This window comes from Psammomys obesus, unplaced genomic scaffold (assembly GCF_907164565.1).
Source record: "Psammomys obesus unplaced genomic scaffold, mPsaObe1.curated_primary_1811, whole genome shotgun sequence".
Taxonomy (NCBI): domain Eukaryota; kingdom Metazoa; phylum Chordata; class Mammalia; order Rodentia; family Muridae; genus Psammomys; species Psammomys obesus.
Window position 1 is genome coordinate 16803937 of NW_026592548.1, and position 15050 is coordinate 16818986.

Sequence of the window (15050 nt, forward strand, 5' to 3'; positions counted from 1 at the left end):
GACTTGAGCTTAAGACCAGGCTGCCTTGCTAGTAAGCCCTGAAATCCTCTTTTTTTTTTAATGTTCATAGCAGCTTTATTCATAATTGCCAGAAACTGGAAATAACCTAGATGTCCCTCAACTGAAAAATGGACAATGAAAATGTGGTTCATTTATACAATGGAGTATTACATAGCTGTTAAAAACAATGACATTCGCAGGCAAATGTTAAGAGTTGGTCTCGTACTATGTGTTCAAATGTTGATTTCAGTACCTTGGAGATTCCTGCCTGCCACAGGTATTGTTATGAATGTTGAACTAGCTCCTGTACCCATGTGATGAGAAGGAATTTTCCCCAATAATCCCTGACTGAGTGATTAAAAGGCCTAAACCCTGGCAGGGCAGAAGTAGGTGGTTCACGAGCATGAGGTCATGGGCCTGACACCTGAAGGACTGGAGAACATGAAGGTAGATATGGCAGAGGATGGTATAGGTATGGATTCAGTGTGTACGATCATTGGCATAGATGCATCTGCACAGTCTTAACATCAACACAGCTGAGTCCTCACCCTCATTTTCTATCTAGTCTTGCTCAGACTTTGATGGCTCTCCAGGAGGAGTGATTACAAGGTTGGGCCTTGTAATCAAACTTGTAATAAGCTTGCAGGATGTGCCTCAAGTAGATCCAGGAGATCTCCTCAGTGGTACCATTCTTCTTCGGGTACTGTTACATGTGCTCAATGATGGCACATATCTACCTCATCCTTCAGGTGCTCCACATACCCTTGGGAATGAGGATCAGTATTTTGCACTATATTGGAAAATTCCTCATCTATTCACTCTACCAGAGTTAAGATGCGGCTATGTACACACAGTGGCTGATCAAAGTTGTTTAAGTTCTCACTCTCTTCCAAAATGTTCTCTCCAACAAAGATGTTGAATGCTGAATGTGCAACCAAGTTATATCCATCAGTTCATCGATGCAGCCCGGGCACATCTGCCACATCTCTGGTTTCATGTATGTTACCAGGTTAGGGTTGAGGTCATAGAGTCAGGAAATGATATTAAACTTGATCTTGACAATGACACCTTCCCTCAGGTTGTTTTCATAAGCAATCCGAACCATCAACTGTAGCAATTCAATCTGTTCCCTTCTTGCTTCTGGTTTATAGAATCTCATTCAGTTTCTTGTTGACCAGAGCATGTGTAATTTTGGTTCCCTTGGCAAACATTTTTGGCTCCTCTTTAACAAAAGGGGCACCACCATGGACCCTTTCCCACTACCTGCCTTCATTATACTCTTCTTCCTCATCAGGTACATAGACTTACTACCATGCTTCTTCTTGGCTTTGTCTTCTCGTGTCTTCTCAGTTGCTTTTTTGTCCTCCTCTGTAGTGGGTGACTTTTTAAGGAACTTTGAGGCCAGAACAATTTGTTTTCTTCCTCTTCTTGTTCTTCTTGTTCTCCTTCTCCTTCTCCTTCTTCTCCTCCTCCTCCTCCTCCTCCTCCTCCTTCTTCTTCTTCTCCTTCTTCTTCATTGTTGTCAGGTGTGGAACTGGTACCCCATCTTCATCATCTTCAGAATCTTCAGAGTCCTCATCATCTTCCATCTTTTTTTGAACTTTTGACCCTTCCTAGAAGATATTGTTTTCTTCTTCAAGAAAGCTACAGCACCAACTCCATCTTTATCCTCATCTGAAGAGCCTTCTGAATCTTCCTCATTCCTTTCTGCATCTTCATCTGCATAATGCTCAGGGTTCTGCTTGTAGTTTGTAATATGTGACTCAAAATCTCAGTTGTATTTCCGGATCTTTTGGCACAAGGTACTTAGAGCATTGGAGTTGTTTTTATTCATTTTCTTTGTTCCTTCTTTATCTTCTCAAAGCTCATTAATATAGCCCTCCATGTCAGCCAGGATGTGGATATAGAACCATGGGACACCTTCCTTATCCACAACATTCTTGGTTTTTCTATATAATTTTGCCAAGAGCTCAAACTCTTCTAGACACTTGGTGACATCTCAGATCTTCATGGCACTATGGATAGCTCATAGAAGGTTGGTCAGCTCCTCAAACCTGTTGTCTTTGGTACTTTGAATATGCTACCCATGTCATCCCCTGCCATATCCACCATCATGCTCTCCACTCCCTCTGGTATCAAGCCTGTGACCTCATATTCATTGGGATCCTCTGGTTTTAGCTTCCCCAGCACTGACATTATAAATGTGATAAGTGTGTGCTGCTGCCAACTTTTTATTTGGGTGCTGGAGATTGAACTTGGGTCCTGATGCTTAAATGACACTCAATTTATGGACAGAGCCATGTTCTCATTTGTTTCCTTCTGAGATTCTTACTTGCATCTGTGACTGGAAATCTGTGTGGTACCATGGCCTCATGATGAGGGCCGAACTCTAAGATCCCAGAACTGGGAAAAGATCCAGGCTGGTGAAACTTATGAGGGGCATTATTAAGAAGCAATCAATCTTCCTCTGGCGACATTTTGGCAGGCATGCACAGCTGCTGAGCATGAGCTTGGGGTGGGGTTACTGCTGGGACACAGAATGTAGGCAGCCTGCCTCCTCTTGCAACTGGAGGGCGAGCTGTCTGGAGGAAAGAACTTTGCCTGACCCCAAAAAGTGATGCTTGCAGCCTCAGACACCCGTGAGAATGTTCCCTGTGATGTTTATAAACTTTCCAAAGTTACTCTCATAGTTCTATGACCTTCTGTGGTGCCATAGTTAATGAGCTGCTGGGAGTCAGAAACACAACAATGGTGTTGAACTCCGACGCTGGGGCTTTACCATATACGGTTAGAGCCAATGCTCATTTGCTGGTGTGACATAGGGTACAGTCTCCCAGGCACCAGCTACAGGTCAGGTTAATCTCTTATTTCAGGGAGCTCAAGACATCAAATTAACAAACAAGCCCAGAGAAGTCATTTTAAAGAAGCAATGCTAGCGAGTGACTGAAATATATGGCCTCACCCCAATGCACAGCAAGATCATCTCATAAAATAGCTACAGTAATAGTATTTTTTGACTCAATAGCTCATTGTTGTTTTTAGTTTTTCCTGCTTCAATCTGTAATACCAAATGCTCTGTCAAAAATGGCTACTATGCCGTCTTTCCTTCCCCAGCTGCCACTCATTTAGAAGGAACTCATTTGCCTTTTTACTTGACAACATTCTAATTCTTACCTTTCTAATAGTATTAGATGAATAAAAATGAATAAAAATAAAATTTGATATATATATACGCATATATATATATATATATATATATACACATAAATGCATACTGCACACAGGAGGTACTTAATAGAGGCTGATTGGATGAATAAACTGAGGAATAGACCCCTTTGTTCATTAACAGATCACTGGTTTACCTGCAGTAGAACCTGAATATGTAAGTCAATTTTTAACTAAGTAAGCGCCGTGTTAAACTTAATGACTTGTACCCCAAATGTCACAATGCATTTTTTTCTAACAGACCCTGCTTGAATCAGTCAAGAAATGCTAGCATGAATAAACTATTTGGGAAACTGCAGAAACTTATATGTTGGGTGAAGAATATTATATAAATTAATAAATGGGTGCACTCATATGTCCTTACATTAACAGCATCCATTTTAGGGTGGAAAAGACATCTTGGTGGGTAAAAGTTGTTGCCACACACACAAGCTTCGCGGCATGAATTCCGTATCTTTGAAAACTGTGTTTTTACAAAAGCCAGCCATGGTGGCTTGTGTCCGTAATTCCAGCCCTCCTACTGTTGGATGAGAAGTGGAGACAGAAGTATGTGCTAGAAACTTGAAGCCAGCTAGCCTACAGTATGAAGCTCATGGGGCAACAGCCAGAGAGACCCTGCTGCAATCGAAGTGTGTGTGCGTGCGTGCACATGCGTGCGGTATGTCTGATTTCCATATGTGTGATGTGATGTGATATGTTCATGCCTTCACACCGACACACATAAAAATATAAATAAATAAACAATACCCATTTTCTAAGCATGTTGGGCGGAAAGTGATGTGACTGATGTTCAAATATAGCCACATCCAAGATGGCAATATGTCTGGTAACTTAATCTTCTCAGGAAATAAAGTACTCCCCCGAATCCCTTGTTGGGGATACTTAAAATACTGAAATGACAACACTTTACAATCATACAATAATCATAGTACTTGTTAAAATTTTTAGAGATTTTATTACAAGAATTTTGATCTTTTGGTTCTATTTCTACCTATATGTTTGCTTTAGCTCTCGGCATATTCTTTAAAATAGAAAAGGTAAGATAAGACTTTTTTTTTCTTTATAAAAAGTGATATATACAAGACTGGTTAGAAGATGAATAAAACTCATAAAAAGAGACTAAAACAACTGAATATCAAATGGAACAAGATAAGAATTATGATGTTATTTCACCTTTTGTCATCTTCAATATGAAAATTTAAAAAATCCTCCAATTTTCCTTTGAAAGAAAAATAAGCATATAAAATGTCAACAAGGCTTCTCTTAAATTTTTAACAGACTCATAAAAAAGTAAACTGCAAGAAAAAAAATACCCGGAGAAACATTTTGCATATGATTACCATAAAGTTGTCTCACTTCCGGAGAACTCAGAATAGTACCGCACATGTTCTGAAGACCACGGCGCAGGAGAGACTGCCAACGCAAAGTGCACATTCCGGAGTGCTACCAAAACTATGATTTCACATCACTCTAACTGAGCCCCTTTTCCTCCTCAGAGCTGGACTTCTGTGGAACCCACGGCTGTAACCGGGGGGGGGGGGGGGGATCTGTTTTCCCTAACATTTCAATCCAATTTCTTGGCGGAGGGTGTGGGAAGACTTATGTCCCTTTAGCAAGGCTGATGTCTCTGGACAGTGGGGAAGCAGGTGTTTTCTGTATGAAGGCAGAAGAGAGCTCACTCAGAACAAACCACTCGGTTTTACTCTTGCCCGAAAGCAGAGTCCGTTCTTTCGGAAAGAAATGAATGGAAGACGTTCAATCAAATGAAGGAGTCTGGGGCACAGAAGCCTTTCTACAAAGCTATGACAACCTCTTCAGGAAAAATCTGTTTCCACTCTTCTGACTAGAATGGCTGGCTGACAGAGGAAGTTGTAAGTCTTTACAAGCAAATAAACAAAGCCCCACCCAAGGGACTACTAAACCAATCACCATTTTTCCTTTAGTCCCACAAAATCCATCCACACTTCAAGATTTAAATACATCTGTCTGACAAACATTTTGGCTGTTGTGGCATTGTGTGTAAATGTCTTGAAGGGCAACCATGCATTTAATAAACCCCAGGTAATTCTCTACAGCTAGAGGAAGTGCTAAGTATGATTAATCCGATTAGGAAATTCTTATGCTGACAAATAATGACTGAAGTTGTTTTCTTGTGAGCAAGTCTCTGACTTCCGGAATTCTAACACTGATCATTTCTACATGTGGAGACTCAGGAAAGCTGGACGTTATGGGGGCGGCTCCTCCAGCCTGCCCTCCACAGGTTCAGGGTTGGTGAACAGACAGTACCTTGGTGTGAGCTATAATAGCCACCCTTGGGTGACACTGGCTGAATGGCACTGGTGAAGGGCCACTGAGCTATGTACTCTCAGCTATGGAAAATACCCAATTAGTAAATGTTAAGGAAATGTTAAACCCAAGAACTAATATGTTTTAGTGAACATTATAACCATGAAAAAAAAAAAAAAAAAAAAAAAACAGAAGTCAAGGATAGATAAACCTCAACATACACCCTTTGGCAAAGCAGGCAAGAAACAGAAGTGGCTGATCGTAACACTGGACCTTGTGTCTGGCTAACATGACCTCAAATGGTCACAGTGTGGAAACATGCCTCACCGACACAGCACATCATCTGGACTAGCAGGCAATTGCCTTTCACATGTGAGCTTGTGGCTTCTAAATCACTTGCTTCTCATTAATGGAACTCATCTTTAGACAACTCCTGGCAAGATCAGCTGTGTTTTTTACCTCAGACTTACAAATCTTCAGGTGGCCCCTCATCCTGCCTATAATCCTACTAGATAATTTTTTTTAATTATATGGACCAGGAAACCAAATATGAAACATGTTAACATAAATTTTATCCCAATTTTACCTTCATGTTTGACAGTTGGCAGGATCTTTGTGCTTAAGTTTGTTGTTCAATGGAAACAGTCTCCTAGAGTTTTCCAGTCACCGAGGCATTAACAAAGTCAGCTTTGAAAATGCTCAGGATAGCAAGTTCACAGTGGCAATCAGGCCTTCTGGATTGTTCTAGAAGCTTTGATTAGTGTGTGCCTGGTTTATAATCTTCCAAAAATAAAGCCAGTGCATGCTTGAAGGAGGAATTGCCTTCTAACTTTCAGGCAGAAAGGAGAGCCACCATCTCAGACACAGATGAGGGGAATGCAGGTTAGTTACAAACATTGCCAGGCACTGGAGGGTTTGATCTGTCTCCTTGGGGGGAAGTGTTTCATTGTTGCTCCCCAGAGGAATGTGAATCATGAAACTGCATGGAAGACGTAATGAAAATTTCTAGCAACTAAAAATGATAAATAGAGAAAGTTTAAGATTGCAAAGCTCTATAAATCTTGAAAATTACTACTACTTCTGTAGATCTCTCTAAGTCACAATGGCTTTTACAGTTTACTTTTTTGATCTTTAAGAATCTAAATTCACTTTATTCAGTGCTTTTCTTCGATATCTCTACTTATTTAATTATGGCTTTTAAATAGTCTAACTAGAAAATTTGAATGAAATATTTTCCCCTCTTAACATTAGCACACACATACTTGTATCCACATGGAAGGAGCAGATAGTTATTCTAGAATATTTTAATTACCCAAGAGCCTTTCAAATCACCCTCGTAGCAGTGCTGTCTCCATTTAGAGTAACACTCTCACCACGTCTGAATTCTTATGAGTTTGTGCCTATATCTTCCATTGGTATTGTTTGTGTCCATATCTGACGCTGTCCGCAGATTTTAGATTTCAGCCACAGAACTGCAATCAGTAATGTGTGGCCAGCGAGTACATCAGAATACATAACTGTTTCTTCTTCTAGTAGATAACAGATTAGTCTAGATGCCATATTTTAACAATGTGGGTCATGTTAGGCTTCACGTGGGTCCTCTCATAAGCGAAGTGGGGCCTGCATTGGATACAGACTCACTTGCCAGTTTTTTGATCACTTCCTCCTGGTGGGACTGCCTTGCCAGGCCACAGGGGAAGAAGACATGCTCAGTCCTGATGCAACTTGATGATTTGGGGTCTATGTGAAAGGGAGCTCCCCTTTTCTGAGGCAGAGGCCAGAGGGGAAGAAGGAGGCAGGGAGGGCGGGACTCTGAGAGGAGGGGGATGCAGCAACATCTAAGATATAAAGTGAAGCTTAAAAAGAATTAATAAATTAAAAAATGTGGGTCGTGGATCTGGTGCTTATGAATACTTGGGAAAGAGTTAAAGGGTTTTCTGACTGTTCTACAACCAAACTAAATTCAAAACTGAACACACAATAAATGTGTTTGTGGCAGCGCTCACCTGTGCTGTGTCACATGACTTCACTGGGGCTTTGATTCTGAATTCAGAGGTAAGGACTATGTACTCTACGGTTCCCCACAACTGACAGTGTTAGTGCGCACTGCAGAGAACACTGCACTCAGACTTGAGACTATTGTATGTTATGAAATCGTTTAGGAAACCCTACTCAGTTTTTCAGATCAGCTGTGTGTGTGTGTGTGTGTGTGTGTGTGTGTGTGTCTGTGTGTGTGTGGTGGTAGGTGGATACGCATGTCAGGTGCTTTCATATATATATATATATATATATATATATATATATATATATATTTTTTTTTTTTTTTTTTTTTGAGACATGGTCACTTACTAGTGAGGAAATTTTCCAATTGGTGGCTGGCCTTCAGGGTCCAGGGATCCTACTGTCTGACCTCCCAGAGTGTACTAAAATACTTAGTATTTTTTGCTTACTTATACAGCACTCAGTTTACCCACTGGACATTGAATTCAGGCAGGTCAGACTATATCTCCCCTCTTCAATGCTTAATAGTATTTACTTACATAGTTACATGTGTGATGTTTGTGTGTACTCATATGCCACAGCATATAAACAGAGGTCAGAGGGCAACTTTGTGGGATCAGTTTTCTCTTTCCATCTTTATGTGGGTTCCAGGGAATCAAATTTAAGTCACCATGGTTAGTGTAATTTTACTGGCTTGCTATGTCATCTTGCTGGCCCAACACTTGTAAATTTTTAAGACTCATGGAATCAGTTCCCTCACCAGAATCAACACCTATCATGTAATAGTTTTTATGAGCTTTGGAGGCACACACTGTTGCTAAAGGCTTGGCCTAAGTCATGACCAGTGCCTGCCTGCTACCTCTTCCCCTGGACTTGCTTTATTTCCATGGCATCTAATAAAATATCTTGTATTCACAGACAATTATAAAAAAAAAAACAAAAACAATTGTTGAATTAGTGAAAATAATAATTTGGTGAACATTAAAATCTCTCAAAACCAAATATTTTCCCTACATTTGCTCTGGACATGAGATTCTCTGATTTTGCTGTACTTCCTTTGGGTAGAACATTCTACAGTGAAGCTCCTAGATACCTTACCACACTACAAGATTTATGACTGCTGCAGCTCAGAACTGCATGGCTGCAGAGGCACTCCAGCCGAAGCCATGCCCACTTCCTCAGATCAGCCTTCACCCATGACTTGGTCCATGCAAGGGTAAATAATGGTGCACTCACCTCACTCTGATGGTCAGGACAGGTCCGGAGCTCCGGGCATGGTTGAGATCTTGAGATGGCATTGTAGCCCAGACTCCCCTGTACTCAGTCTCACTTTCTTTCCCTCTCCTTCTGACGTGCTAATTCATAGAAACTGCTCATATGTCTTCATCTCTGAGTGGGTCCTTTGGGAAAAAATAAATTGGCAATCTCTCTGAAGTCAGATTTTTAAGATCTACCTTTTAGTTTATAAAAATATCTTTCCAAAGCCATAGAATACTATGAGTATTTGTCAGGGGCTGGCTTTGCTTATTAAGCCTCCTGGTATGCAGAAAGCAGGACTATGAATGTTTCATGGTGTGTTCCTGTGGTACGGCCATTTTTCAGTGAATCTCCCTACTTCCCAGTTCCTGAGGGACAAATAAAACTTTCCTAGTCAGAGTTAGAGGAAAGCAGATTCCAGGGGAACCATTTTCTCCTATATTTTAAAATAGTATAATTTATATTATGAAATTACAAACAACATAAATTAGTAATTCAATCCCAGCATTCCAAGTTAATGAACTAGAGATTTCATTACACCATTGTTCTGTTCCACTGGACCAATCTTTCGGTGTATGAATGGAAATTTTGTCTTTATTAATAAGTAAATATATATAAAAAAAATTAAAGGTATCTCTCTGCAATTATGTTGATGTCTCAAAGGGAGGCAAATTCAATAATTTAAAACTAATCTCTTCCATAGCATACTCCCAACCACAGTAGATAAGAGAGTGAAATGTTTGTCTTTCCTGTTTAAAGTCCCTTTAAGTGCAGTGGAACAAAACAATTGTTCCCCAGTGGCATGTAGGGAGCACTTCCAAGGAAGATTGTTATTGGATAGAGTTCTTCCTCCATGAAGTATAAATAAAGGACATTTTTGACATCCCAAGGGTGACCAGTGTTCTGGATAGCTAATACCAAGATTCAAGTTCAGTCAATGCTTCTTGTCTTCTCCAAGACAAGCGTGGGGTATGGGGGCCCTTGTTTCAGTCCATGTGCTACTTTTTCCCAATATTCTGCCTACAAAACGCTGAAATACACAACAGATGCAAAAATCTTATTATAGACGATTAAACCTCTGCAGACCTTGTAAATGTAGCTCCCTAAGCACTCATCTGTTTGCAAATTTCAAGAGATCTTGAGAGGTCTTTCTCGCCCTTAAGGAATACAGGCTCATGTGGGGAATGCCAGTGTGCATGGCAGGCTGCGATATGATTTCCGCACCCTGCCTCTACTTGACCAGCCTCACCTCTTGCCATCTGCGACCTCTCTCTTCGTTCTCACTATCTTTTGCTCAGGCTCTGGCATGTTTCAACAGAGACCCTATCCGCTTATTCTCTGCAGGTGACAGAGGACATGGCTTCCACATGGGTACAACTTTGTGGATATAAACTTCCATTTTGTTTTTTTCCTAGCTGAGAGTCTGACTTCCAGCAAGTACAGAATATCTGTTGTCTGATTGCATGAGCAAGAACACAGATGCGTATCAACCTCTGCCTCCCCTCACAATGATAAGTACTTCTCTCTTCTAACACAATGTGTATGAATACACTGGACAGAACAACTGGACAGATTCTTTTTAATCTTCCCATCCATAAATCATCTCTCATCTAATACTCTTTGAGGATTTTAGTTATGAAATAGAAGTATTATTCTGTGGTTTGACAAATTTCATATTTTATGATATTCAGGCATGATATAAATTTTTAAAAGAATATTTTAGGTTTTTACATTTTCTAAATTTTACAACAATAGAGACTACACATCCCCAGTCAATTATCTTACTATTAAAATTCTACATAAATTCACATAAAACTTTAAAAACATATATTTAAAAAGACAAAAAGGTAGAGGAAAACCTTCAGGAACAAAAAAAGAAATAAGGCAAGAAATAAGGGCAGAAAGGTGTCTGAAGCCCAAAACAAGAAAAAACAAAATCAAAATAACTGACAGCCAACTGGTATACCGTGTGGTACCTATAGTTTAATTTTTGTGAACTTTAGTGACAAAGATTGGGAGCCATGTAACTTGGAAATTTTGAAAGGAAAGTTCCCTATAAAGCCAAGACTGCAGATAACTCTGTCCACAGGGAGGAGTGCTTGGAAAACTATGCATAATAAAAACTTACCTCTGCATGAAGGAAAAATTTGTATCCTGCTAATATAGAAACCACCCCCTTAACTCAGTACATAAGCACACCAATTGTCTTAGTCCAAAGAAGTTAAAACCCTGAAAACATTTTGAAAGATGTCTTGATTAAGAACTTTCAAATTGAAAGTATCAAATTTTTAAATAGTAAAGAATCCTTGGAATGTACATTTCAGTATTTTCCCAGATAACATTCTCTCTAACATAAAGTTCTGAAAACTAGCAAATATTTTAGTGCATGGAAATAAAGTAGTTCAAGATAGACTGCAACATTACCAACACTATTGAAGATTAAAAGGATCATTAAATAATTAACATTTAATATTTCTGGAGGATATGAAGTTATAATTGTTTTATTTATATTAATATAGAGTAAAATACACATAGTCGCAACATAGAATGGTTTGAGTTAACACTTTTTTGATATTACAGTGGTCTAAAAAGCATACATATTTAGAAGTTGTACCTCAAATTTTTGAATTTTGATCTTTTCCTGGGCTAGCCATAATGTCGTATGATACGTTCTTTCAATGCAGGGCAACTTCTCAGTAGATGCAGAAATGTTGGCTGTATCCAACTGTTATTCATGAAAGTTTTTAACAATGTACTGAAAATAGAAGAGACTTTTCTTAAACCGATAAAGGATATCTGTAAAAACTCCATTACTGTCATGATATTTAAATAAAAGTAAACTTTTTTTTTTTTAAAGTAAGGAGAATGTCACTGGGCAAAATTACAGGTGTTTATCATCCCAGCATTTGAGAACTGGAGGAAGGAGGATTGCAAACTGGAAACCAATCTTGTCTACAAAGTGAGTTTGAGAGCAGCTTGAGAAACTGAGTAAGACTCAGTCTCAAAGTAAATTAAACAACAAACAAACAAATAAACAAAACCAAAAACTCAGGAAATTGACAGAATGCCAGCCAGCAACAAACACTTCTGGTCATAATTACAGTAGAGGTTCTTATCAGTTCAGGAAGACCAAAAAATAAGTAAATAAATATAGATTTAAAAAGAAGAAACAAATGGTTGATAATATATAAAAAAATGTAATGTCTACAAAAGTCTACAAAGAGTACACTTCAGAAGTGACACATTACTAGAAATGATAAAATGTATTTACTAAAGTGCCAGGTAAAAGAAGAGCCAGTTCTGTTGTTCTGTGCTAGAAGTAGTTAAAATTTTTGAATTAGAAATGCCATTATTAATAACAACACCAAAGACAACACATCCAGGAATAAATCTAGAAGAAGACAGGCAAGTATTTTATGGAATTTTAAAATTTTCATTTAAAGATATTAATGGAGATAAGATATTTAGAGGCCTACTGTATTCAAAGATAGGAAGATTCAACTTAAGGACTATGTCAGTTCTTCTGAATTCGGTTTGCAGATAGAACATACTACCAATTTACCAGTGTTCCTTTTCCTATATATAAGGTGTACATGATGATTCCAGTGTTTACATTGAAAAACAAACAAAGAAGTCCATAATGTTCCTACAGGAGAACTTCAAGGGATCAGTGTTGTCACAGATAAAGACTTACTAAGATGCTAAGGCAGTAGATTCTGTGATTTTGATAAGGAACACACAAATGGAACAATGGATTCAGCAAAGAGCCCCAATACAAAGCCAAAGCTATGTAACATTTGATTTATAAAAATGTACTGGTCAAGCCAGAGAGGAAGGCAATGACAGTTCAATAAATTAGCTGAGAATAGTGGTTATAGACATGAAAAAGTTTCAACTCATGACGAATAGAGTTCATGATGCTTAGCTGTTTCAAATGTGAAAAGCAAAACATAGTAACTGGAAATGATCCCAGAGAGTATATTCATGAAAATAAAAAAGTCTTTCTCATACTAGACCTTCACCCGGGATGATCCTAAAGGTGGGGTGGGTAAGCTTTATGGAAACCTCTAAACTTTCATTAGAACTTTTATTTTCATAGAGAAAATTGAAAAATCAGTGTGCAACTAAAGAAAGGTTACATGTGTGTTTATGGATGTATACATATCAACAGAACAGTGCACGAAATATAAACCTGAAAGACCATATCAGTGCAAACATACGGAATTCAATTGTAAGATGATCAGAATAACTGGCTGGTAGTTTATTGGGGGAAACAGCAGGAGTCCTCAAGATTTTCCATGGTCAATGTCATTAATCATTAAGTAGATACAGATTATAGCCACTACAACCTTTTCCATCTTTCAGATTTTAAATGATTTTTGAAACCTGGAACAACTGAGTATCACCAAAGACATGAATAATAAGACCTCCTATTTACCATAGGTTGGACCATAAGTTGATAGAATCACTTCTGAAAACAGTTTGATAATATAATATAAAAGAAAAGTTGAAGGCAGAGGTTTTCAGAGTGTGGACTGTGAAGCTGTCAGCAACTCTGGGACACGTCTTGTTTCCAATTACATGTTGGAGAAAGCAAATGTTTTCAAATAGTTGAACTGAAAACAAGTCCAATAGACTGAACACAGGGTCAGTAGGAGAATTTAGTTACCGTTTTTTTTTAAGCTATACAACTAAAAAGTTAAAATGATTTGACTTTTTCAAGCTTGAATCTATTTTCTTCTTTTAAAAGCATCATTTTTCATAAAATTGTTACTGATTTTAATATATGTCGTAGTCAGGCGAGGGTGCTATAACATAAATACTATTGACTGCATGGCTTAAGCAGCAGAAATTTGTCCCTGGCTGTTACGGAGAATGTAAAGGGTAGGATGGAATGGCTGGCTTGCCCAGGATAAGACTTCTGCCAAATGGACTGCAGGGCATCATGCTGCTTCCTTGCTGGAGGGGAGAGCAGCATCTCTTTCCTGTCCTTTCTTAAAAGGGCATTGGCCCCATGTCTGAAGAGCACTCCTCAGGCCCTGCCTCCACAGACTACCACAGAGACTAATGCTTCAATTTAGAAATTTGGGAAGAGACGACGAACACTCTTTCCACAGCAATGCATAATAGGATTACTCTGCTTACTTTTACATAAACTAATAAACATGTAAACATTTCTGAATCATGTACTGCTTCTTCTTTGGTCGGTGGGGGGGTTGGATGCTGGTTGAGAAAAATTTTCTCTGTGTAGCTCTTGCTGTCCTGGAACATGCTCTGTAGACCGGGCAGACCTCAAACTCCCAGAGATCCACCTGCCTCTGCCGTCTGAGTGCTGGGATTAAAGCCTTGTGCCATCACTGTCTGCTACTCTTTCAACACCATAAACTTTGTAAATATAATCTACCTAAATCACAGTTCTTTGCTATCCTTGACCATCTCAGTAGTTAGGGGGCCTCTGAGATAGGAAGTTTGAGAATGGCTGTGCTTAATTAACCCTTCTGAGGCTGCAAAAGTTTTCTTTCTCCACAGAAATAACTGTCATCTCAGAGGTTATTTACTGCCTCTGTCTGCTTGACGTAGTCCTAGTCCAGGAAGGTTTTAGCTTCCATACAATCTAATCTAGCCCTAAAAAGTTTTTAGCCTCTGAGGCTTTCTGCTGAATAAGTTCATCTTTTCTAGCTTATTCTGAACTCTTGCTGGCTCATTAAACTCAGCTGTTCTGGCTCAAACTTGTCTTCAAGCTGACTGATTAAAACTGCCTTCTCTCAGTTTCTCACCGAGTTGCTGTTAGGCCTCTACCTCCGCTAGCAGTCTGTTCTGATCTTCTGGCTCATTCTCATTCTCATTCTCTGCCCCATTCTGTTATCACCTTTGTCTAGTTTGTTCTCTCTCTGCAATCTGTTTGTGTATAACTATCCCAGTAAAACTGCCTCCTCCTGTCTCAGTGCAGCTTTCTCAAGTAACTTCTTTCTTCCCTCTTCTCATCAGAGTTGGACATATCCTGTTCTGTCAAATCTTTCTCTAATTTGTCACTTTGTCTGCCTCTCAATTACATGTCCCTTTCAGACATGGCTGCTTTCTAGTACAAACTTATTTTACCCTCAGTATTTGGGATTAAAGGTGTATACTAAGGGGTGTTTGCATTCCAGCTGAATCATACAGACCTAGAAGGTCTTTGAAAGTGATCAGAGCAGCCATGTTGCCAGATTGAAATTCCTCTGCAGCAGGTGAAAATTAGGAGGTTTGTATAAGAATGCTCATATTATTTGTAAAAAAAAAAA

The 15050-nt window shown here is 39.0% G+C and overlaps 1 pseudogene; it reads right to left on the reverse strand.

Moving 5' to 3' along the window:
* Positions 1-297: 297 nt before the first annotated feature.
* Positions 298-15050, reverse strand: part of LOC129682115 (eukaryotic translation initiation factor 3 subunit C-like) — an 18688-nt pseudogene continuing 3935 nt past the window's right edge.